Source organism: Corvus moneduloides, chromosome 13 (genome assembly GCF_009650955.1).
Source record: "Corvus moneduloides isolate bCorMon1 chromosome 13, bCorMon1.pri, whole genome shotgun sequence".
NCBI classification, from domain to species: Eukaryota; Metazoa; Chordata; class Aves; order Passeriformes; family Corvidae; genus Corvus; species Corvus moneduloides.
Window position 1 is genome coordinate 9,206,732 of NC_045488.1, and position 26,104 is coordinate 9,232,835.

General features: G+C 41.3%; 1 long non-coding RNA gene across 1 annotated transcript; it reads left to right on the plus strand.

Annotated features, from left to right (window-relative positions):
* The first annotated feature begins 2,257 nt into the window (after nt 1-2,257).
* Nucleotides 2,258-19,205, plus strand: LOC116450712. Its single transcript, XR_004242926.1, has 2 exons — nt 2,258-2,550; nt 18,959-19,205. It is a non-coding gene; the product is annotated as an uncharacterized LOC116450712 (long non-coding RNA).
* The last annotated feature ends 6,899 nt before the right edge of the window (nt 19,206-26,104 follow it).

The window sequence follows — 26,104 nt, forward strand, 5'->3', positions numbered from 1 at the left end:
GCTGCTTTTAACACATAAAAATGCACAGAAATTTGTACAGAAGACATTTAAACTGTTTAGACCTGCATCTACTTTTGCTCAGATTTTGAATATGATTTTCATACATTTATTATGCCTAGCCTGCACGGTATTTCTTAGAAGAACAAGAATAACTGTAATTATTGTTGTCAATCAAAGTTTCTCTGAAGTCCTCAGCTTTACTGTTTCAATAACTCATTTTAACCGGTGGCAAATGTCTTCAACAAGCACTAGAGCCTAATTTGCAGTCTGGTTCCCTTGTCATTTTCTGAGTCATCTTGGTGGAATGCTGTGAGGCAAGAGATTAGTTTTAGGACTTTTTTTCATCTTCCTTTTCTTTACATCTGAGGGCTGTTAAGAAGTTTGGTTTCAATAGCTCAGACATATCCAAGCATACTACAGGTACCGAAGGTGCAATGAAATGCAAAGTTTATTCTACTTCAGTACAAATAAAATACCTGATAAACTGTTTCAAAGTCAGCCTTAGCACATGCAGGTGCAGATGTTATTGGTTTCATTGGAATTACAGTTGCTTGCAACTGGCGCTGGATTTAGCTCCTTACAAGAAAACTCCTCAGCATCACATAGAGGTCAGCTATGATTGCACACCCATTGGTGTAAATCTGGAGTAATTCTACCAATGATACACAAACCTCGAGGCAAACATCAAAATAGCAAAGATGCCAAAAGTAAACATGATCCAATGCTGATGGAGTTATAGGTGACTGACAGTTTTCCCCTCATATCCTTAATCAGGTGTCACTGAGAGGTGCTAATATAATTAGGGATGAGATATGGATTAATAGGAAGAAAATATCATAACCTCCCTCTTACAATAAAATAGTTCATAGACTATACTTACCCACAAACTGCACCATTCTTCTGGTAGCATGACATTTGCTAAAGCAAAAGCCTGTTGATAATTCTCTGTAGTCCTATATAGCACTCAGCCATGGCTGCTCTGCAAAAGGCCATATTTATCCCCTGGGAAATATAGCTGTATTAATATGACATTTTGTCACAAATTAATCTTAAACAGGGGTAATATTTTTGACACTGAGTTGAAACTGGAACTAAAAGGCAGTTCAGGTGGTTAAAGTAGCAATATCCTGTCACAGACTTATATTCCCTGAGACAATACTGTTATGGTATAAGTACCAATGTACTGGGATGTACTAAGGGGGAGAACTGTGCAAGTCTTTCTTCATTTTAACAGCATACAGGATCATTGGCCTCCTGCTCTTTATTACAGCTGGCAGTAATGCCCACTGATCCCAAGGACCAGAGCCTGTGGTGCCAGGTGCACCATAGAATAACAAACCTTGTGCTCAGAAAAAGCTGCCAAGACAGATAATTAGCACCTCATCTCCCATCACAATGGGCTGCACTGTTAGAAGTAGACAGACAATTAAAAAAATATTATCTTTTTAAAAAAACTAATTTCTCATTAAAGCGATTAAAAGTGGCCTGGTCTGGTTTTTAATTGAAGTCCCATGGCACAAGTCAGTTGTGACGAAAGGGATTCTCTGTGATGTACTCTCTTTCCTGCTGTGGAAGTTCCCAGGCTTTGTACAGCTCGTCAATGCCAGGCTAATTAGCACAAGGTAATCTTGCCACTTACACCCACTTCCCAACTCATTTGCACATAGCTCCCACTATTACAGAAATCAGGGTAAATTCATACTACAGATTTCCACAGGCAATGACCCTATTATACAAAGGATGCTGTAAAACCTCTTCTTATTCCATTCCTCCAAACTTCCATGGTGCTCATGGTCACTGAAGATGGCTGGTGATTTGGTGTACCCAAAACAACCTTAGGGGCACTTCAGGGAACATCTCAGTTGTTCTTCACCAATAGCATGTCATTTGCCCTTAATGGGATCATTTTCATTAAGACTAATGTCTCCTTCCTGGCTGCTTAACTTAATTCCCTCCTCAACCTGAAGGCTGCAGCCACAGGCCATCCAGAAATATTTGTGTTACATGACAGACTGAAATACCCACACTTCTGATCTGTTTAATATCAGTCTTGGACACGTGATGTGAAGCCTGCTGACCACTAGCAGTCATTAAAGCACCTATGACACTTTTTGCAAGAGCAGAGGGTATTATTAACTCCAGGATCCTGGCCGTGCTCCAGTTTGGATAATTACATTCTAACACACTAAATTTCCCCCTGTAGTTTCAGATGGGGAACTTCTGTTCTTCACTTCCTCCTGTAACAACCAGAGCAAAGTGTCGCTGGCACTGAAATGCCAGTGTGTCCCAGCCAGGGAACAGGACTCAGCCCATGGGCTCACATTCTGCAAAATGCCCTGGGACTCATTAGTAAGGAAGTGCACAATGAAAACCATAAAACCACAGCTCTGACCTCGGTGATTCTGCAGGTTGATCACGCTCTCACATTGCTGGATTTTATTTCTGGCAGTGCAATCCACATGAAAGGTCTGGGTATCTACCAGTGCTGCATCCAAAGTCCTCAGGATGGACCAAGAGGTTCTTCTAGTGTGTGTTTTATCAACTGCTCAGGTAAGTGTAACTCAGATCTAAAATTTAGGCCTTTCCATGCCTAAGAATCACTTCATTGTACTCAGTATCCACGTGTTTTTAGGTAACAACTGGATCTTCTGGAAAGAGGCAGTAAATAGAAGCAGCCATAATTTCTGTATCAGGGAACACCAGAAAAGATTGAACTAAGGGCAAGATTTCTTACTTGAACAGGAAATGATGTGGTTTTATCCAGCTGAGCTGCTTGCTCCTTCTAGGTACTATGAAACTACGAGGAAAATGCATCTGCAGTGAGGCAACAAGGGCCCATGGGGTACCATTGCCATGACCTAGAGAGAGAGAACAGAAGGAGACAATGTGAGGGAGGAAAGCACTTCCTGTAACTTTGTTGGGAGAGGAAACTTACAACATATTTAGTTTTAAAATCTTGTTTGATTGATTTTCGTATGAAAAACACTCCCGGGAAATCTAAGCCTGGGATTCACAAATTATGATGGCTGAAGGGACCAAATCACTGAAATATTCAAGAAACCTTGAAAATACTATTTCTGTGTTCATCTGAGAGCAAACAGACAATTCTCTTCTCCGAATTTCTCCAACTTAGCAAAAGAAAGATTACACACTGTAGATTCTGTTGCTCCAGGCAACTGATGAGGAACGTCTTTGATGTGCTTTGATTAATGCTGCCTTCTTTGATTCAATGATGCTTGGTTCCAGCTCCACTTTAAAAATAAAAAAACCTTACTACCAGAAGGAAAAATATTAAGGACACTTGCTTGGAAAACACTTGGCCTTATGTTAAGAGTTCTTACTCAAGATCAGAAAGTTTTCTTACCTGTACTGTTCTGTCTCTTTTGAGCTCCTCAACTGCAAACGTGGACACCAGGTACCCTCTCATGGGGTAGCACTTTCCATCTTTTAGGATGAGAGACAAGTAGGAGTGAAAGGGACTTCTGGAGATCATGTCACTTCCTTTCCCTCCAAACTACCTGATTGTTTCTAGCAGACACCTGTCTTTGTGATGGAGATTTCACGCTCTCCTGGAATGATCTATTTTGGGATTTGACTATCCTACCCACTCACACCTTCAGACAAAGAGATGCTGTCAGGAAACATCAGAACTCCAGAGAAATACAGCTATTTCTGTAGTAAACTGTGGAAGTTTGTATAAAAATATAGAGAGCAAATCACTTCAGTGATGTTTGATTAAAAAATGAAAATGGATTACGTATCCAGCCCAGGTGGAAAGGGATTCAGTTAGAGTCAGAGCAGCTGGAATCCACCAGGTTTCCCTGGCTATTCCACAACTTTTGAACTTTATCATTGTTAATTTTGCATCCAGCAGTTTTGAATTAATCAGACCAGATCACAATACCCAGCTATCTTGGTCTGACATCTAGTTATACTGTAGAAGGAACAGAGCCAGGAACCAGAAGGAGGAAAAGAAGGACCACCTATCGTGTTTCATTCACTGGGCAGACATCCTCAAACTCTCAGTCCAAGAAAACTCCCACTTGTTTCTGAACGAGCTGTTCAAAAGCAGCGTTTTCTTGAATGGATCAGTACAGCTCAGTACTAAAGGCTATTCTAGAATGAGCCAATGAAATTTTTATACTGCTCTGAGTTAATATTAGTCTACACTGCAGTGTATATACTGATAGTGGTTTGAGTTAAGATTTTTTTTTTTTTTTTTTAAGGAAATGTGAATTCCCGTATGCCCTACTTTGGTAGCTTAAAGATTGTAGGAGGTCAAAAAAAAAATAGGTCAGTGAAAATAACATTGCAACAAGAAATTAATTGCAAAGAACGTTTAATATGACAGGGGACTACATAAAATCCTATTATATTTCTTCACTATCCTACTCAGTAGTCTGTACTATTGCTATACTCAAAGGCCAGGGCAGTCTCCCAGGGTAAATTGCTACATTAGTTTGACATTTCTGGCTCCAATTAACCTTATATTTGAGCTATTTTCCGAGGGTTTTTTAAAAAAATCTGTGATAAGGTTATGTTTTTCTATTAGAGTTTCAATTGCTTAATGGCCTGTTCCTGATGCCAATCCCTCTTTAAACACACTCTAGGTAAGTAAAATTAGGCCATAGTTTGACAATACATTGCTTTTGGCAGCAAGACCAGCCTAAGGTACCCCAAACTCTCCCTCCTTGCCCCTGTACACCCAGGACAACACTACCCTGTGTCCTCTGCACCCCCATGACGATCCACTGCACCACCATCCAGGAACCAACCTGGCTTCAAAAGCTTGCCAAAACCCCTGTCTTATCCAGGGATTGTGAAGGAATCAGAAGAGCACAGAGGATCTCTGATTTCATGAGAGTGGTGCTCTCTTTTCCTTGAACTTTAAGGTGCAACTGCACCACACTTGTGGCATGGTACCACATTACCTTGAAAGAGGAACACTGACATATTCTACTCATCCCTAGGGGATCATGCAGGAAACTTTCAGGAAGAATTTCTTCATGGAAAGGGTTGTTAAGCATTGGAACAGACTGCCCAGGGCAGGGCTGGAGTCCCCATTCCTGGAGGTATCCAAGGAAGGCCTGGACATGACACCCAGTGGTCTGGTCTGGATGACAAGGTGAGGATCAGCCACAGGTTGGACTCGATGCTCTTGGAGGTCTTTTCCAACCTCAGTGATTCTGTGAATGCTATAAATTGGATTAGAGAGGTCTTCCATGTGCAAAGCGACCTTGAGAAAGAAGAAACAAGATTTACCTCCCAATCTATACATTATATCAAAATAACACAGAAACAATGCAAACAATTGTCTCCTCAAGGACAGAGCAGGAGTGAGGCCTTGTGTACACCTTAAGCACAGAGGAGCAGCACGTTTGCTCTGATACTCCTTGCAGCTCTTACTGGCCCTTTGAACAGGTAATTCCAATTCAGAAAACACTGCCAAGAACATGCAAAAAATTGTTGAGAACCAATGAACCCTGCCCACAGCTGCGGATCCAGCCAGATCAGTATCTTCTGGGGACAAGTCAAAAAGAACCAAGAAGAAATTGAAGAAAGCTTTTTCTATGGCCTTTTGCCCAAATAATGTGCAATGAAAGACACCAGTAGTGAAATCAGCTTCCTCCCATTCCACAGACACAAACATATATTCATTATTTGAGCTGCACCAGAAAGTAATTCTTGGAAGTAAGTCTTGGCCTGTAATTTGCTGGCAAGCAGCTCATTCCAAGTATGAAATTTTCAAAACATGAAATTCAAGCTCTATGACCTACAGTCTGGCAGAGGAGTCAATTTTAATGCTTTAATCACAATCTTCCTATAAATGCTTACATTTATGAATGCAAATTCATTAGCTACAAGCACTTGCCAAAAAAAATATGTATTTTTGAAACATTCCCAATGTCAAGTCTGCTTATTTTAATATTTCCGGAACAGAATTACTTGGGAAGTGAAAACATCTTAAATTTTATTTTTATTTTCATAATAAAGTATTTCAAATGGAAAGAATAATAGCTAGATTTTGCAGCTCCATCCAGCTCCAGCATTAGGTGAGGGGTAATAATACTGCACAAAGCATCATAGAGACAACTACAGAAGTGGGAGAGCTGAGATATGGTTGGCAAGGAAACCACAACTGACAATAGCCTGGATTTTCACATGCAGAACCTCCAGCTCTGTGATGTTAATTACACACAGCACAGCTCTGCTGCTGAACTCACCCCATTGCCTGCCACATGAGCCAAACTAAGCAAATACTTCATCACCTCACTGAATTTCTCTGATAGACCCAGTGGAAATAAATGATAAAATTTTCCTTTACTTCAATGGATAAATACCTTGGGTCTTATTTTATTTATTTCAATCCATTCCTAATATCATTTACCATCCAAACTCAATGGGATGGTAAAATCCACATAATGGAATTCAGTACTCTACTTAAAAAACAGAAGGATTTTGGACACACAGAATGAGAAAATAGTCATGGCTAAGATTTCCAAGACTGATACTTAAGTGAGGCAACTTAGTAAGTCATGGTGTAATCTTTAATAGCACAGCAGCTCTTGAAATCGTGTAACCAAAATGAAGACACTTATTTAGGTGTGTAAAGAAAGTTCAAGTTAGTTTACTTACCGTCAAAAAATCCTAACATTAAAATGATGATTCTGAACTACAAAAATCAATACAGAAAACATGGTCAATATCTTGTTAAAATAGGACATTTACAGAAATTAATAAACCAGATTAAAGCCATTATTGAAACATAAATCACAAGCATGACTCGCAGCCTATGTGGAGCTGTGCAGACATAGATCAAACTTCAGGCAAATTTCAGCTCTAATTGCTCAGAGCAATTAGCTGTTGCTCTCTCCCTTCTCCTCAGGACCTCAGAATCAAAGAATCACAAAATATTTTGAGTTGGAAAGGAAGCACAGGGATCAAGGAGATCAATTTTTCAGTGAACAGCCCCTACAGGGCGAGAACCCACAACACCTTGGCATTATCAACACCATGCTCCAACCAAGAGAGCTCATCTCAAAGAGCTCAACCCCAGAATAAATAAGCTCCGATCCGGAGCAACCCTTCCAGAACGTAACCCTACACCACATAGTGATGGTGCATTTTGAACCTAGAGGTCTGAGACACAGATCCTGCTGCCAAACCTAAAGCCAGGAGAGGTTGTGCCCTCCATGACAGCCTGTGTGCTCTGTAGCTAATCCCAGATGAAGCGAGGCATTCCTGCCAAGCCACAAGGAGTTTGCAGAGCTGAGAAGCCCAAAGCTTGACCCAGAAATCCCCTTGCCCCTCCCTACTCATCGCTGCCCCAAATCAGCAGAGCTGACCGTTATGTAATCTTCAGCCAATTTGCATTGGAAATGTTGCGCGAGCACCACTGTATCCACCGGGAGATTCCCAGCATATCCTTTATTTATTGTGTTGTCTAAAAATTACCTTTAGAAATATAAATGCTAATTTGACTGGGAAAAGATTGCATCAACACAGAGATTCGGGCTGGGGGATGTTTTCTACATTCATTAATGCAAAATAAACTGCTCTGGTTTTCAGGAGAGAAGGATCAATGACTGTCTTTTACATAATTAAAAATCTGAAATTTTCACATTATCTTCCCTGCACAACATTCTGAATTCAGGAAACACCTCTCTGAGCATTAATTGTGCAGAATAATATGGCTGACTGTCTGTATGATCTCTCCATTCTTTGATGTTTAAATTGATCCTGGTGTTCTGGAGATAGCTTCTGTAGAACCGATTTCCTTGTCTTTATTTTAGCTAGGTTCATTCAAAGGGCAAAATATCTAAGCATTCAGCTTTTGACCCTACTAGCAAATATTTAATGTATGAATTAAACTGGACAGGGCTTTGCCAGAAGCTCTCTTCATGTTTTATTTCTGAAGCTATTTTTACCAACATTTAATCGCTTACATGTAAGGAGATAAAGATATCTCTGACAAACTGTGTTTATTGAGCTAAATGCCATCAAGGAAAGCCCTTTTATTTTTTTATAATAGGTTCAGTGCACTTTGTATCTCTGGCTTTATTCTGAAACACACTGTTACCATCCTCGAGGATGATACGGTATCTAATATACTCCTAAATAAATGCACAAGTGGATGGACACAGGAGGCAGCTTGACAAAGAGACGGATGGATAAACTTGAAACCATCTTTAATAGGCTCCCAGAAAATAAAAGAGTGGTTACAATCTCCAGTTACTCTCCTGCCCTTTCTGTATATATTTACAAGGGGCCATTCTGTAACAACCATCAGCAAGCAAACAACAGCCAGACACCTGATTAAAGGTCAAACCAGCAGTGACAAAGCACAAATTAAAAGGGAAAACCTTGATTTTCACACCCCCTCCCCTATCAACCAGGAGGCATTAGAGACTAGATTGCTGGGCATCAGCAAAATCTAAAAAAAATTGGGTAGCAAAATATACAAATATTTTTTGGATATTAATGATGACCCTTGGATGACCAGTAAGGGGAGGAAGGTAGTGAGGAGGGGAGAGTTTTAAGAACAAATAGCCAAGAGGTGGAGAGGGCAACAGCAGAACTGGAGAATGACAAAACCAGGCCACTGCCAGGTGAAAAGGGCTTTGGGAGGGAACGTGACCGAATAATTAGCAGGTGGAAGGGGAAGTTAAGGGTCAAAATCAATCTGTCAGGGGCAGCAGGGAAGTATTACCACTGCAATGGGCTCTCATCTGACCAGCCCAGGGGGGTCCACAGGCTACTGGCAGGGAATTACAGCCAAACCTTTGCCTCAACTCCGCAGTGGCTGCAGCACATTCCAGAACAGCCCAAACTTCCACTGCACACCCACCATCGCTGCTTGTGCTGCACTGGCTCATCTTTGAGGGGAAACAGGATTTCACTTAGCCCACAGTAGGTAAGCCACAGACAATCTGCTATGATAACCAGGTCTTTGTTTATCTAAATAGGGGGACAGACATTCCCAAACTAGTTCAAGTCCAGAAACTTTTTTGGAAGTTTTAATGGAAGTAATGAAATATAATGGTCCCCTCACTTCCAAGCCATCTTGGACCCACACTTGTTTCTCTTAAATGGTTTTTATTAGCACTTTTCATGGCAAAAGGAACAACACAACACAAACAGCAAACGTGAGCTAGACCCATGGGGGGCATTTTTCCCCCAAAGAGGTGAGGGGAATTTACACACACTTCTGATTTCAAGAACACAACTACGTCTCTGTCTTTCTGAACTACCCATCCTTTGATGTTCAAATCCATCCTCAAGGACTGGACAGAGCACTACAGAACTGATTTCCCTGCCTCTGTTTTTTGTAAAGTTCATTCAAAGGTCAAAACCCCAAGTACTCAGCTTTTGACCCTAACTAATCTGACGGGCAGTACCACAGACAGGAAAATGCTGTCTGTAGTAAGAAGACAGAACGTCAAGAGCTGAGCCAAATTTCCCCACCACACACCCCACAAAACAGGCTTGACAAATTCCCATTTACTGCCAGGGAAAGAGCAGTGCTGTAGCAGGTGAAGCCCTCCACCACTGCCCAGTCACCCTTTGGTGCCCCTGCAGAGGCCAATAATTGTGCTGATTTTTGTTACGGGGCAGTGATCTGTAATTTAAGTGGAGACATTCATCATTCAGAAGTCAGAGTCGAACAAGCTGCTCAATGATGACCTGAGGGCACTCCCAGGCATGAAACCAGACTCAAACAGCAAGTGAGAATATAAACGCTCATGTTTAGGGATGACTGTTTACATCCTGACTCTCTCACTATTTCTATTGTTTAATAAATGGGTTCAGACCTCATATGATATCATTCAAGAGTCTATCAAGAGCTACATGAACTCCAGCAATCAAAAGGAGATTCTGTTAACAGTCCACACCAATGATCCACTTACATTCATCATAAATGCCAAAAAAATTCAGTGTCAAAAACTCTGAAGACCAAATACACTGCTTTATTGCATATAGGTGAATGAATCAACTGTTCTCCTGCTTCCTTAAAAGCCTGCTCCCAAATGCTGTTATTTCAACAGCAGCTGCAGAAGTATGTGCTGTCTCCAGGGAAAAAAAAAAAAAAAACAAAAAGGGGAAAAAAAAAGAAAGGGAGGGGGAAAGTGAAATCTTTTCCTCAAGACCGTCTAAATCCATTTTCAGGCAGGACTCAGCAAGTACGCTGAGATTTTTTTCAAGGTGAAGGGCTTGAAGTCAATAAACTTTGGAGAGCATTTCATGGCCAGCACACCATACAGGGGACATTTCTGAGTAGATGATCAGGCATCTTTATGACTGTCTAGTTACCATGCCCATCTAATTACCTTTTGGAAAAATTCTATCCATCATCCCCCAACTACCTTCCGTGAGAACAGCGCAACTGCCGCTCCCTTTTCCCAGTCAGAGCAGAGTGCCAGGAACAGCAGCAATAATGACATCCCCTCCTGTCCTTGCAGGAACTCAGCACAGAAATATAGCTGCTGGGATTCTTCTGCACACTCTTGCCAGCTCTCTTGCCAGGATCTAGCTGTAAGACAGACTGGATGCAGAGATGGCTTCGTAAGGTGAAAATCAAACAAACCAACCAACCCACAGCAAAAATCCCCACTGACCAGATGTGGCAGCTAATTGAGAAAAAAGGCCCCTCCTCTCATATAGCTGCATGAAACCTGCAGCATCGTGCAAGAAACAGCTTCAGCTAAAATATAAAATAGGACATCAGAACTCTTAGGATTTTGTTCCTGCCACTGATCCTTGATTCACTTCACTCATCTGTGCCTTGGTATCCCTTGTCTAAATGAGGATGACAGTACTTTCCCATGCCTTGGCGGTTTTGTGAGGTTTAACCCTTATTAACATTTGCAAAGCAGATTGGGACCATTGAATGGAAGGGCTGAACGGAATTTTCAAAGCTTTATTACTTGAGAGAAAAATATTGGGGGAAATAATATCCCAGTTAGGAGCAGAAGACTCTGTCCCTCTTCTCGGTGTGGCAGCATTCAACTCTGTGGGACCAGTTTAACCCAGTTCTGTAAGGCTGTTCCCTGACTCCAAACAGTCCTGCTCTGCAGCCACCTCTTTTCATCCCCATTACAAAAGGTGAGCAATATTTATTGGTTCAAGCAGGGCCAAGGGCTGACATTAAGCAAATTTCAAGGGTTATTTGAAGTTAATTGAGTTTAATCATGTAATGATTTTTTAATTAGTCATAGTTCCCAGTCTTGTACTGAAAAAGTCACACTTAAAAATTATTTAAAGGAAAATTAAAGCAAATTTAGAACAAACAGAAGAAAGCTGCATCAGTGATGGGTGGGGCTGGGTGAGGGATCAGAAAGTGCTGGCTAAAGGCACTTACTGCTTTCGTGCACTGAACCTCTGCCTTTCAGTGCAGGGAGTTGTCCCAGCTGGGGATGTGCACCAAGGACAGCAGCAAGTTTCCAGCGTTGGTCATGCAGACTCGATGGCGTTTCTCACTGGCAAAGAGTTGGGTGGATCCTGCCCCAGGGCAAAAGAAACTTCAGTTTTTCCATCCCATTGCAGCCAGGTCCAACTAGGTAATTCAAAAGCAGAGACCAGGAAATTGTGTTTATAAATCCTTAAGGTAGGACATGCCAGTGACAAACTATACTCCTCAGGGGAAGGTAAGTCTTATCACTCTGCACAGAAACATGATTATTATTAAAATTATCCTTCTCATCACCCACTGATAATTCTTCCACAACTGTCCTGCTTATTTTTACCAAATTACAGAACTGATGTATTCCCGGCCACTTGGCAATGATGAGCCACAAGGAAGAATAGCTGGGACAATTTTTTTTCTTTCAAGACTCAAATTGTGTGGAAAATTCAGCCAAGGAGAAATAAACAGATGAACAAAAATTCAGAGCAAAAGTAAAGTAGAACACTCTCTTAACTACAATATATTAAAAATTAAATAGATTTTTCACTTCAGAAATAAGATTTTCAAGTGACACCTTCCTAACTTTGTTTACATATTCTAAATAAATAAATAAATAAATAAATTCCAGTTTCAAATGACTGGTTCTGGTTTTACTGAGGAAAAGAGGATTTGAGACAGACAATTTGGTGCTAATTCTTTCAGAGCAAGTCATAGAATCACAGAATTATTAGGGTTGGAAGGGACCTTAAAGATAACCTAGTTCCAACCCTCTGCCACGGGCAGGGATGCCACTTACTACATCAGTTTGCTCAGGGCCCCATCCAACCTGGCCTTGAACACTTCCAGGGATGGGACATCCAAATCCACCTCCCAGGACAATTTCCAAAAGCAAATGCCGTAATTCCAAAAGGCAATGTTTGAAATGAGCCTCACAAAAGCTTCTCTTCGTTTTAAACACAATCTTATCCACAGTATTCTTACCCTCTCCCTACAGCCATAAATAATACCAGTGTATTACTTAATGATATGACTTATTTATTATTTAAATGATTTATGTAGAGCCTATAACCTTAAAAACTATAATGATAATGATTCAAAAACCAGAAGCAACATGAAAAGGAGATGCTTAAATAATTAAAAGCCTCCCTCCTTTCCCGAAACAGAGCTGAGGAGCAGTGTGGTTTTCTTTCTTTAGGTTTCTAGTTCTCCTGCACGTGAAAGAGCAGAGTGCCATTGGCTAAATGCTGGCTTAGCAAAGGAAAAGCAATAAATCAGGATACCCAGTGCTATTGTAGCTCTTGTCTAGTCCTTCCCATCCACACACCTCAGAGGAGGGTGAGCACCACAGGACCCATTTTATAGAGGGTGAAGCTGAGGACAAGCAGGTTATACAGATGGTCCACGGTCACCCAGAAGTTCATGTGCAAAGCTGGGCATAAATCTCTTCCTCCATCTGCTAGACCAGAACTCATCCACCGAATCACATTGTTTTCATATTCCTTCTTCTTAAATTTTTTTTTTCCTGTCATGATTCTCTGCCTTTTCAGCATTTACCATGTTTCTTCTCTCTCCTCCAATGCCTCTGTTCTCAACTCCAAGCATTCCCCCTCCCCTGGTAGTCTTTCCTTCCAGGTTTACCTCCATCCTGGCATTCACTTTTTACCCATTTTTTTTCAAAAAGGGTTTTGTCCTCTGCAAGTAGGCAAACACTTGGCAACTCACAGCCCAAGTGGGTAATTGAGCACAGTTGTAAGGGGATTATAATGGAAATAACTGATTATGCCCAGTGCAGAAAGCTCAAGGCAGCAACAGGGTGCTTTGCAATTTAAACATTGTAAAGAGAGGGAAAATATTTTCAGGTTTCATTTTAAAACTTTCTAAATGCAAAAATGGAAGCTGATTCCCCAATGGCAAGGCATAAATACACATTGTAAACTCAAATCACCAAATGTTTGCCTAGATCTATTAAGGAGAACAGATGAATTATCAGAATCAGACTTAACAGAGCAGCTGGAGCAATAAAAAATAAAATAAAATTTTAAAATATATTCTGGACTACTCTTCAAACAAGCCAAAAAGACAGAAGTTCCTTGACATCAATCTTGGGGTGCAATGAAAACATTACCAAAGTAGACAGACAAACATCTCCAAGACAAAACCCCAAACACTTATTGAGATCTCAAAGTTTACACCCATGTTGTGGGGGATTCACAAAAATAGCATTGAGAACTCACAGTCTTGACTGGAAATTCCTAAAGCCAAACCAAGCAGCTCTCTGATCTGGGGATCCCCTCTCTCAATTTGACACTAAGCTACCTGTTAAGCAAAGGGATTTTTTTATTTAATTGGGAGTGGAGAACAATAAATGCTTATGGATGTTTTAAAGTCTTTTTTTTTAAAAAAAAAAAAAAGACCAATTCAATATCCAGCTCTGTCATGGACATTCTGTGTGACCTTGGCAAAGTCATTCAGGTTTGCACATCCACATTAGGCAGCTAATCCACCTAGACGATGCAGAGAGACAGAGACAGGCACCAAAAGAATGGGGATGCAGACCACCTAAATAATACATAAACTTTTTTTTTCCTTCTACTCTTCATCTGCTCTATTGAGTATTGCTTGTTCAATGCTGCATTATTTTTATGGCGTAGACTTTTCTCCCACCCCCAACAGGATCCCCATTTCATAAACCATCCTGAAAAATTGCATTAATACAAATAAAAGTAAGAATCTGAATTCCAAATTGTTGTATTTATCTCATCAGAGCTGCTTACATTTAAAAGATGTAACTGTCACAGTGAACAGCTCACAAGCAATCTGCAAACGAAAAAGACAAATAAATGTTTTGTTAAAAGTTATTTGAGGAATGATTCTAAAAGCCACAATCAACACAAGAAAACCACAGTCTGCTCAGTGACCCATTGAGAACATACAGAAATATGAAGTTTGAACGAAAAAAAATTCACAACTTAATCTGCCAAGCTACCTTCTTTATTCTCAGAAATAGCAAATAAAGGAAAGCATTTGTGAGTAAGGACTAGTCATGGCTGGAAGCAGGTACATTAGATATGGTGGACTGAGAAAGCAGACTCAGTTTGCTGGAGACAGACAGTCGCAACAATTTCCAGTGTCAAAGAAAAATCTGGCACCTTGTTAAATATTAATAAGCTGTCAGGGTCAAAATGTTTAGGTCCTCCCGACTCAATCACTTTCATTTCTACTTCTCAGAAGCCATTCAATTGGAAATACCCTTTCCTGTCTTGCCCCTCCTCATCCTGCCTTCTCACCAAGAGCCATGCAAAACCAGATGAAAACGGACAGCAAATGAGTTGGCAGCCAAATGAGGTTTTTGTCTGCCCTGCCTTTGCTGCTATGAATTCTGTTACTGCTAGTGAGGCACAGAAAACTTAAATACAAGAAAAAGAACAATGTGAAGAGTTGGTTTAGCAAACCTCTGCTGCATTTTCTGCAGGTTAGTGTTATTGATTACTGACACCTAAGGGTCTGACACATAATCAATAGACCCCATGACCCACACATGTGACATGGCCTGTGGGGGCTTTAGAAACAAGAATGAACATGGCAGCTCCATCCAAAGCTTTTCATGTAATATTTATTTATTTATTTGCTAGCAAAGCTGTTTCTACTCAAATTACTGTCATGGTGAAAACTAGTGTCAGAGGGGTTTGTTCATATTTTTCTCTGGAACCTGAAGACTTGGAGCAAACAAAAAAAAAAATCTGTTAGTGAAACAAAAATCTAACTCCACACCAGCTATCTGAAGGACTAAAGCTCCCCGTCCCTCCTGAATTTAGTTCCTCGTAGTGAGAACTAGTCATCTGAAGGTGAAATAACTCCTAGAATAAGAGAAAGAGGCACAAGGTGTCTCACCAGCTTACCTTTATCTTTCTGCAAGGTGCCAGAGGTGCAGAGAGCAGTGTGGAAAGCACCAGTTTGACTTCAGAATACTGGGCTGGAGGGGTTCTTTCCCGGTGCACAGTCTCAAAAGCAGGTGGCAAGAAAAGCTTTTGTAATGCAGTTTGCAGACCAGAGTCTCCTCCAGGCGTAACTCTTTGTTTCACTGTGTCTTTCCCCAGTACAAAATGGTCACTCAGGATCACTGCGGGGACTCAAGGAGCCAGACTGCTCATTTCCTTGACTGCAGTGTTGTTTTTAGCTGAGATTTCACACTCCCAGAGCTTTCCTTCTTCTTACAGTTTGCTTTGCTGTTTCTGAATGGGTGTTGTCTTCACTAAGAATTGTTCACTTTTAGTTTGAGGAGTCTCAGTGCTGAATTCCTATCCATGTATTATTCAAATGAAGGCAACCATCTGAAATTCTCCATCTGAGTTTTCAGATATCACTAATGATTTTCCTCCAGTATTTCCAGAGTATTCTATCGATTGCCAATTGCCTCTGTAATTTTTCTATTTTGTTTTACTTTTTAGCCATTAAATTGATAATGCAATATTTTAAGACCAATACATACACACAGACCACATGCAGGCTGCTTATGAAGGTACCTGACATAAATGCAGGAATGAGAACAATGAACAGCTGAGATGACCCTCTAGAGTTAGGAGATCATGGCTGGAAGAAGGGAAACCAAGGAAAGTTAAGCATGATCAAGTGGTCTGAATCAGGCTCTGAGTATGCATTTTCACCCACAAAAACAGATACTGTCACACAGCAGGGCTGACAGTGAGGCTGAAGAGCATCAGGTGTGTAAGTCCTAGCTTAGCCTGATGTTACTGGAGTGCTCTGGTGCACAAGGGTGATTCCTCATTGCTTTGGAGACTTCAGTATCCAAACAGAATAACTGAGACTTTTCTATCAGCAACACCGTCTTACAGCAAGCAATACATCTTGCTTTCAAGCCAGGCCCCAAGACTCACTTGGTGGAGCTGCCTGAAGCCACAGAAGGCATCCTGCTGTTCCCTTCCCTGTAGACTTTTTGCTCTGCTTCTGTCACATTGACACTTTCTTGGCATATCTTCAAGGAAAATACATTTCTGACCCAAAGCTATGTGGACTTTCAATGCTTCTTCCACATCACAAAGAACCAAACTGCTGGAACCAAAGAGCTCCCACCAATAGCAAACAACCATGACAGAAGCTAAGACCTCACAACAATCCTTTCTTACATTAAATGCCCTACAATAGCATCTAGTCTTGAAATATCAGTCAGCAAAAGTCAATTGAGAGGCTGTTGACAAGTCCCTCCACAGTCCTGTTCTCCATGCCAGCTTCTGTGTAATGCTGGAAAGATTTCAGTTCTAATAAACTCTTTGTTGACATGAGCAAAGTTTTTGTTAGGCCAGTGAAGCATGAATTCTGTAAATGCATGCATGGTACCACACTGTTGTTGAGGGACAAATGCAGATTAGGACAGAGGTGGAAATTAAGTGAGAGTGCAGAACATACAACTCATACTCACCTGATGGCCTTAGAGCCACTTGCTATTGCAACTGCTCACTGCTGAGCTTGGCAATTCAACCCTTTCCACTCAAATCATTTCCTGCTCTCCCTTAATAAAAACATCAATTCCTGATGCTGGGCAGCTTCACCTCAGTGTTGTGCCTCACATCAAATACAGCTGGCTGAATTTAAGGGAGGGTGGCACAGAGCATTCCTGGTCTTCGGGATAGAACACACTACACATTATAAACACACACACACACACACTACAAGTCAACTACTGACATTTTTCTCTAGTTTTCAATCTCTTGCAAGACACTGTTATTTTATGGAGAGCTGAAAAATACCCCTAAGTTGCAGACAAATAATAATACCCATTCGGTTCCACGCTAGAAACCCTACAAAGATTTTCTCTTTCCAACAGACCCAGCAATATCCTGCAGGAGAGATGACCTGCTGCTATCATTTTAGAGGTGCAATCTCTTTTTTTTTTTTTTTTCATCCTTCCTGCTGCAGAAAATTCTTCATCAGCTCCTGATAAACACTGTTTCTGCTCTAGCCTGTTGTGCTGTATGGGGAAACGCAGTGCTGGGTACAGGAACTTCCTGGTATCTATTTTATGCCTCTGGGAGTTTTCCAGTGGCCAGCAATAATACAAAAGATCACCATGGGCTGTGATATGACCAATTACAGCAGACAGCAGTTATTTACAGAAAAGTCACCAGCACTGAGGCTTTAACACCAGCCAGCACACCCCTCTGCTTCCCATCACTCGGTGTGAGCGCCAGCATCATGCAATACCTTGTGTGGTGAGGAGTTTTAAGGCAATTACCTTGGTACCTCACAGGACTGTGAAGACACACGGCACATACCCACGGGACAGGGAAGGAGTAGCACTTTACACACACTGTACCTTGGAGCTGCCACAGCATATTTCATTTTCATAAATCCCCGACCCCAGATGTCACCCACGTTCTGAAATCCTTCTCTGCCTACTCAGCAGTGCAGCACATTAGGGCACGGCACAGCCAGTGTGTGTAAGACCCTGTAACACACACCCTCCTCAATCCTGGCTCTTTGCTAAATGGCTCTTCTTTTCCTTGCCAGGACCCGCTAGAAGGTCTGGCCAAATATTACAGCTGAAAGGAATACATGTGAGCTACAAACCTCTCTGGCCTTCCCCAGTTATGATATAAACTAAACGAGTTGATTCAGCTTTCAGTCCCTCAATGCAAAGGTGAAAAATTCACTGAAAAGGTGCAAAATTCACCAAAAAGGAGGAAGAATCACAAAAAAAAGAGAAAAAATTTAAAAGGCTGAAAATACACCAAAAACCTAGACAAACAACAGTAGCCAACCAGGAGATGTGACTTCCAGGGGTCGGATACTGCCTCACTGAATCCCTGCCACAGGACAGACTGCTGATAATCCCTAACATGCAAATGCCCATTTTTCAGAGCTGACAAGCAGGATCAGGACTGGTTGGGTCCTGCAGTTTGTAGCTCAGGCACTTGACATCAGTCACTAAAGAAATTTGGGTTCAAAATGGAATTTTGAGTTATTTCCCTTCTGGAATACTTAATACAGTCTGTAAGTGCAAACGTGCTCTTGGAAGCTGAGGGGAAAAGTTCATGGCCCCTTTCTGAGGTGAGCACTTCTCCCAGAGCAGCCGCAGAATGAAATGCAATATTGCCATCTACTGCCCTGCCATGCAGCCAGCCCCTCTCTGGCTGACACAGCCAGCTGGAGATGAGATCAATGTTTCAGGACAAGGAATCTTTTAATCATAATGAAAATGTGATCTTGACTGATCCGAGGTCACATTACATTAATACAGTCTTCAAAGCTTTTTTAATAATACAATTAACGATTTCTGCCATACCATTAAGAGAATTAAAGACCAAAAAAGCTTAAGGGGTATTGACCTATTCAGTTTCAGTTTTTAAAATAACCTCAAAGCAACACGGACTTTTTTCCTTTTTTCACTCCCTCCTTTAAACTCCCACACACATAATTCTTGGATGCATTTTTCTATTTGTGTTCATGTATATCACACTTTTAGCAAAGATTTGGATAAGCCAATAGAGGGGATCTCCATTCTGATGAGTTAACCTCTTTTATCTTGTGAACCAACAGGTCAGGCTGGGACTGCTTGCACTGCAGCAAGAAGAAAACAACAACATTAATTAGGAAGGTCAAAAACCACAGTTTGATGCAGAAAGAGACTTACTTACACAAAGGCACTGTAATTCTTCACCCCCTTTTCTCTGAGCCAACAATCTCATTCTCTTCCTTAACCTGCCATCTCACTGAAGCTCTCACCCGCGCCTTTGCAAATGACTTGGAAGCTTTAAAGGAATTTAATAAATACAATTAAAATACATCCCAGCTAATTTTCCCTCCCAATCAGTTCACTCCTCAGCACGAGAAGCCACAGATTCAACTGGTATTTCTCAACAAGTGGTGCTACTAGCTGGCCACTAATTGTAGCCTGAGCATCCCTGGGTTCAAATTGCTCCCTTGGCAGTGGTGCACGGTGTGGGATGCTCGCTCCCAGGAACATCCACTGCCAGGACACAGTGGGGCCCAAACTACCCAGAGGCTGTGATCAAGCAGTCAGGACTGATGTGCCCTGGTACAGCTGCTGAACAAGCAAGGTCAGCATCAGAAAGCAGCAACACAGTGACTTTCACCCTGGATGAGTTCCAGCATTCAGGAAAAGACTTTAGCCAATCTGGCACTGTATAATTTCTCCCTGTATCAGCTGGGTTCTCTTCTGTGCTTGTTTTCTTTTTTTCAGGCATTAGATATAAAAGCTGTCAGTCCATGTCCTAAAAAATAAACAAGTGAATCCTGGGTAAGTCATTATGAATCGACTGCAGGTGCTGGCAGGGTTCTGTGAGGGAGAGCAGCCTGCTCTGAGGATCCCTGTTACTCCTGAGCAGGAAACAAGAGGGAAGGGACAGACCTGTGCCTGAGCAGCAAAAATTGCAGACGAAACCAGGGGGCTGTGAAAAATCTGTGCAACAGTGAAGAACACAACTCAGCCCGTGTCACCAACATATGAGCTTATTGTCCTGGGCAGGGGCTCACCCATGGGATTTGGCAGAGAGGATTCTTTCTGATCAGAGTTACACCAATCCACTGCCACAAATATAGGGAATAATCCAGTTTCAAAGCTGCCAGGCTTGTATTTCCCTGCATTTCCAGGTCCTGAGCAGTAGGATACTGTCTGCCTCCTGGATTTCTAATACCAATGACCTTTTCCCTTGACTAGGACAGGCAATATTGGTTGTCCTGACCCTGCTATGTTGAGAGGTGAACTATCCAAGTATGTGTTACCTCCCCTTCAGATCCCATTGCTGGAATCATCTCTGTCACTGTAATTACACTGCATCAAAGAGACTGACTGGCCTGGGAGTAAGTCACTGCAAGGCTGCAACCAGGCAAAAATACAGAGGCAAAAATCAAGCACTTCTATTGCTGGGAACTGATGTCAGCTCTGTCTTTGGTAGAAACCTGCCTTCCCCATCCTCTGTAGGCCCACAGCACCACTCTGTGAGCTTAGGCCTGTAAGTCAAAAGCCAGGCAAGGACAGAGCACAGCATGGAATATCCATCTGTGGAAGCAAAGGCTCTCTGAAGCTCTCAGTTACCTCAATGACTAGAAAGACATAAGGTCCCTCCCTCCCATCCCCAGCATGGCAGAGCAACGTGCTTTGCAATCTATCTGACAACTCATGAGGATATTACCTATCGAAGTGCTCGTGTCTTTGATGCCTTAACTGTTCAGGCAGGACATGCTAAATATCATCTTGCAGAAACTTCTGATGTCTACAGGGAGCAAGACCCCTTCTTGACCTTTTCTCTTGCTATTTTGCTGGTTTTGTTCTGTGCTTCTCAGAGCTGCTCCTCCATCCCAGATGCACAAAAGGGGTCAAACTAGCAGAGGTGGCTTGTGCCAAAGGCTTTGCCTTCTACCAAGAGACACTTTAAAAGGAAGATATTTGTGCTTGTGACATAGAGCAAAGAGGGACAATGTGTCTTTCACTCCAATTGATTTACCCATCAACCTTCTACGCAAACAAGGATAAAAGCAGCATTTCAGTCTGTATTACAGCAGATGGGCTCTGCATGCAGCACAAGAGAAATAGCTTTAAAAAAGATTGAACCAGCCCCAAGATCTGGAGAGGGCGGGGGAATCAGAAGGCTCTTTTATATCGTGAGGCTTGAAGACAGCATTTACCAAAATGCATCTTGGTTAAGATACTTATCAAAGGCTTTGATGAGAAACTCACAAAATTAGTCCGTTCGACTAATCCTTTTAGGAAGGGTTTTTCTCTTCTCCCTCCCCACTCCTTGCAGAAAGCTGGGACAGGATTACTGGTTCCAGGTAGGAGGACTGAAGGAATGCTGCACATCTGTATCTTTTAAAAGCAGCATGAAATTAAAGCCATTAAGCCAAGGCCACTGTGCTGACCAGAGGGCACACACAGCTCTGAAGTGTTTCTCCTCTCGTGGTCACTGACCTTTAACATACCACAGTCCAGAGAGGCTGAGCTATTAATTTACAAATCCAATGTTGGTGAATGAATACTGACATCCCCAAATGCACTCATCATGGTGAATGCAACCTCTGATCTCCTCCCTGAGAATGCAAAAAAAAAAAAAAAAAAAAAAAAAAAGTTCTACTTCATCTAAGTGTCAGGTGGCTGGGAGAAAAGAATTCTTCCAGATGGAGTTTATTGATCTTCCAAAAATGGAGCCTTCAGTTTAAATTAAAACCACAAGACTTCTTAAAAAAACACCACCACCAAAAAAAACCCCAAAACCCGACAACCTTCAAAACAGAAAACGTCAATAAAGTCTAATGCAAATAGAGGAGATTAAACTGGGACTTCACCATCAAGCTGGACTGCAAGAGGAAACAAATTCCAAAGCAGGCTAATTACAAGCTCCTAATTTTGTTTCCCATGTACTTAAATTTTATTGCGTGCTCATCTGTAACAAGAAATACATAAAAGAAGGCCTAAGTCAGTACCAAACAATGAACTACAGCTGGATGCATTCTTTGTTTATGCAGTTGAGCAACAAAATTGACAAAGCAGAATTCAATTTGGACACGTTACTTTCCCCTTTTTCTGCAACATCCTTAATATGCAAATGTTAGGAAGTATCCAGGCAGATGAAGTTTACATTGTTCCCTCCCTTTTTCATCCATAGGAAAGGACACTAAAACGTGAATCTGAACATCCCTGATTCTGTTCTACTTTGGCACCTACTTATTAGGCAGACTTTTGGATGGCTCACTTCTCAGAATCAAGTCATACAAGTAAAAAGTGGGTATTGAGTGTTAATTTCTATTCCCAAACATCTAAAAACTTTGCACAACAGAGCCAGAATCATCTGCTGGGAAACAATGAGATACAACACGGAAAGTCACACGCAGGGTTCCTGAAGAGACGAGTACAAAAGGGCAAAATCTGGGTGCAATTTGCATTTTGTGCTACTCTGACCTCACCTTGACTTCACAAATATTTGAAAAAAATCATCCTGGAGCCCACTGGAGACAAACTCCACAGATAAATGAGCCTGAATGACAAACACAAGACAAGCTTTACCACACCCTCATCCTCCTTCCCGAGGAAGTCAAGCCAACCAGGGATGCATTTAAACCGCGGGCACAGTCCCCAGCCCCAAGAGATGACGACACAGTTACCAATGTAATGGTAACTTTGTAATGGGGTAATGGTGCCATCTCGTGGTACTGAGACAGGTGACGCTGCAAAGGCTGCATTTTCAGCGCAGACATCACACACATCAAAACAGGTCAGTTGAGTTTTACAGTGCATGGTCATCCACAAGCAGAAGAGAATCCTGTCATGATTTACAACCACAGGTCACGGCAGCCCCGCATTGCTCAGCATGACTGGGACCAGAACAGGGGCTCTGATGACGTTTCGGTTCCTAAGAGGAATTTGAAAAATTGAAAATCTATCTGAAAGGACAAGAAGAATGCAGCAAGGTCAGGAAAAGCTGCCTCAGAGAGGCAGATTCAAATACCAGTGCTCTTCACTGATGTCAAGACGGACCACAAGTCTCCATCCCCACATTAAAAGTGTCTTGAGAGTACCAGAGGCACAGCTCAGTGTTAAACAGAAAAGCAAAATCCACCACAGGAGACTGAAACAAAATTAATTCAGACTAAAGAAACTGGATGTACTTGTAAAGACAAAACTTTAGAACAACTTGCCAACAAATGTGGCAGATTTCCCACTGCCCAACATCTGAAAATCAAAAACTGCCAAATCAAAACAATCCCTCTAAAAAATGGGCCGTTTCAAGCAAAACCAATGATTTTTTGACACAGCAACCATGCACGAAATTGTCTGGCTTACATTATGTGAAACATCATGACAGATTAATGTAATGAAATTTCTAGTCTTAAAATCCATATGTTTATTTGTCTTGAGAGCAAATCAAATCCTTTTTTCAGTTGGCACACACCCACCAGATAACTGCTAACACTAATCTTTATGTCTAACATCTTACTTGCAGGCCAGACTTAAGTGTCTCTGCTTGTAAGAACCATAGGTACAAACTCCCTCTCAGCAGATCTGCCACCCCTCTCACACAGACACACTCTCACCTCCTTGTCTCCTAAGCAGAAACATCACTGTGTCTCATCACAACCAAAGTGTAGATTCAGAAAGAGATTAAATCCGAGGTTTTGAAAACTTCCCTCCAAGAACTGGAATGCTCTTTCGAGCCTTTGCCAACCTTTTTCAGCACTCTGAAAGCATCCTATCCTTAAGTAAATGCAGATTTCTTTTAAAGAAAAGAACTTCCACTGAGAGAAAAAAATATGTTTGTGCTGTTGGGTGTATTTTTCCCACTCCGTTCTATTAAGACAGTGAAAATACTGGATTTGTTTCTGCTTCAGACCTTCTTAGGATTCTTCTCATCTCATTAAGCAGCGCTTCAGACTGCTAAGAATGAGTTGCAGGTCCAAGCCTCTGCATTAATCAGATACCTTAAAGCACCAATATAACATCAACAACAAAAAAAAAAAAAAAAAAACAACAACAAAAAAAAAAAAAAAAAAAAACCAAACCCCAAAACAACAACAAAAACAACCTAAATCAATATTCAGACTAATTGTTCTGTAAGTCAGAAATAACATGGAGCAAGCCTCTGTCCTCATGGAACCTGCAGCCCTGGATTTCAGTACACTTAAGCAGGACCTCAGAATTCCTGGCTCTGTCACAAGTTTTGATGAGGAGGATGATCTCTTTGATTAGAGAGTACCAAGAACCTGCCACCACAACCTCAGCAAACGCACCTTTACTTACCTCTGTGAGATGCCCAGTTGTCATCATGAGACTTTTCGATACTTAGAACACAAAGAGATACTTAGAAAACAAAAACCTAAACAAAATCAAGGAAGGAGATTCATACACAGAGGAAAGAAGCAACGTTTCTGTGAGAACAGCCAGTAAAGTGGCTGTTAATGTAGCTGTGGATCACTGGTAATAGGTAAAACAGAAATTCATTCGGGGGATTTTGAAAAATTGATGGTTTTATCCTCTAACTCAAAGTGTCTCCAGATATAGAATGAATGTAATCTAATTAGTCATTTTCCCATTGTAGACAGTACCTTATATATCTCCTTTATTCTAATACAAATTCACAGAGAGTTTCTTGGGGCCTTCTTGGATAAAATTTTGTTGAAAGACCTAATTCAGATTAAAATTCTCAATGTTCCTCACTTGCTGGAACAACCCCAGTTTTCCTTAATCTGCCACTATAATATAATGTGCAAACTGGACATGAGGCCAGCTTGCCAGGCTACTGCAACTCCAGACCAGCTCTCATGAGCAGAGATATAAACATTTTCTAACATAGTTCAAAGCAACTGGTATTGCAACTCCTCACAAATACAGTATTTTTTTTTTAAAGAAAAAGGTATGTATTTAACCATACATTTAACAATATAGGCTGCTGCACAGGAGGACACGGAGTTTCTAGCAGTCTTTACAGCACGCTCTTGGTGACTTTCCAACAACCTTAAGATCAACTGACTTTGAAGTTAGTCCTAAATGCACTTTCTTTGTGACAAGAGAACCATAGCAACATGATAAAGGCTGGCACACAATCCAGTGTTTTAATTCTCTTGGCAAAAACTTGTAAGTTCCAATTATAGCATTTCTTTTATTTTTCTTTTAAGAGATGCTTTGGAAGGTCTGATTTCACTGTATCTCAGGCATATGGTTTACAGAGCAGCTCAACGGGGAAGGAGTTACTTGGATACATGAATAAATGCTACATTAAATCACAACCTTAAACAAAAACAGGGCGATGGGGCTATGTGTGAGCAATTATGCTGTACAGGGAGAAAAATATACATCCCTACAGTGTACCTACAATGCCTGCCTACAGAACTGTCTCCCTGGTAATACTGGATTAGTTTCTGGAAAGAAACAACTACCTCTCCTTGCTCTGAGGCAGCCACTTAAGAATTACAGGCTACTGGATCTGTTCAGGATTATCAAGACCCTCCTGCTGTTCACCTCTTTGCAAAGCCTTCTCTTCCACTGGACTAGATCTTACCAGTTTCACCTGTAATTCAGTAACACAACATTCAGGCTTTTGAAATTCCCCACTAAAAAAAAATTAAAATATTCTAACACAGAACCAGCCTGTGGTAAAAGAGCAAAATTTCTTTACCAAGCCACAACATGAGTAATCTAGTGAAATATGCTATATTTCCAAGTTAATTGAATGCAAAACATTAGAAAAGAGCCTACAGGAAATAAAACATGCAATATGGAATCTACATGAAGTTCTACACCCTGAGCTTGCACACAGAATTATCACAGTGCCTGAACTGAAAGGCAGTTTAATGCCTGTAGCTTGTTCACTCTTCTTCTCTGCACCAAACTTTTTCTGCATGAATGGCCTTTGTGTGCCATCCTGTCCACCACAGGGTTTAAGGCAGATTTTTCTGCTAGAAAAGCTCAAATGAAAGCAATTGAGGATCAATTGTTCACTCTGAAAGGAAGGTTACAACTGTCATTCTGATACCAACGTGTGTTGTGGTATCTTTCTTCCATAATGCAGGATGTGGTTTCCATAGAAATATCTTTTTACATCAGTACCTACAAGTCCTCCAATTATTCCCCTTTGGACACCTCATGCAATCCAATAAAATCTTTTCAGAGCAGGGAAATAACTAGGCTCAGCTACTACTTAATTGCTTGGTGAAAAGAAAAAGGAAAGGACA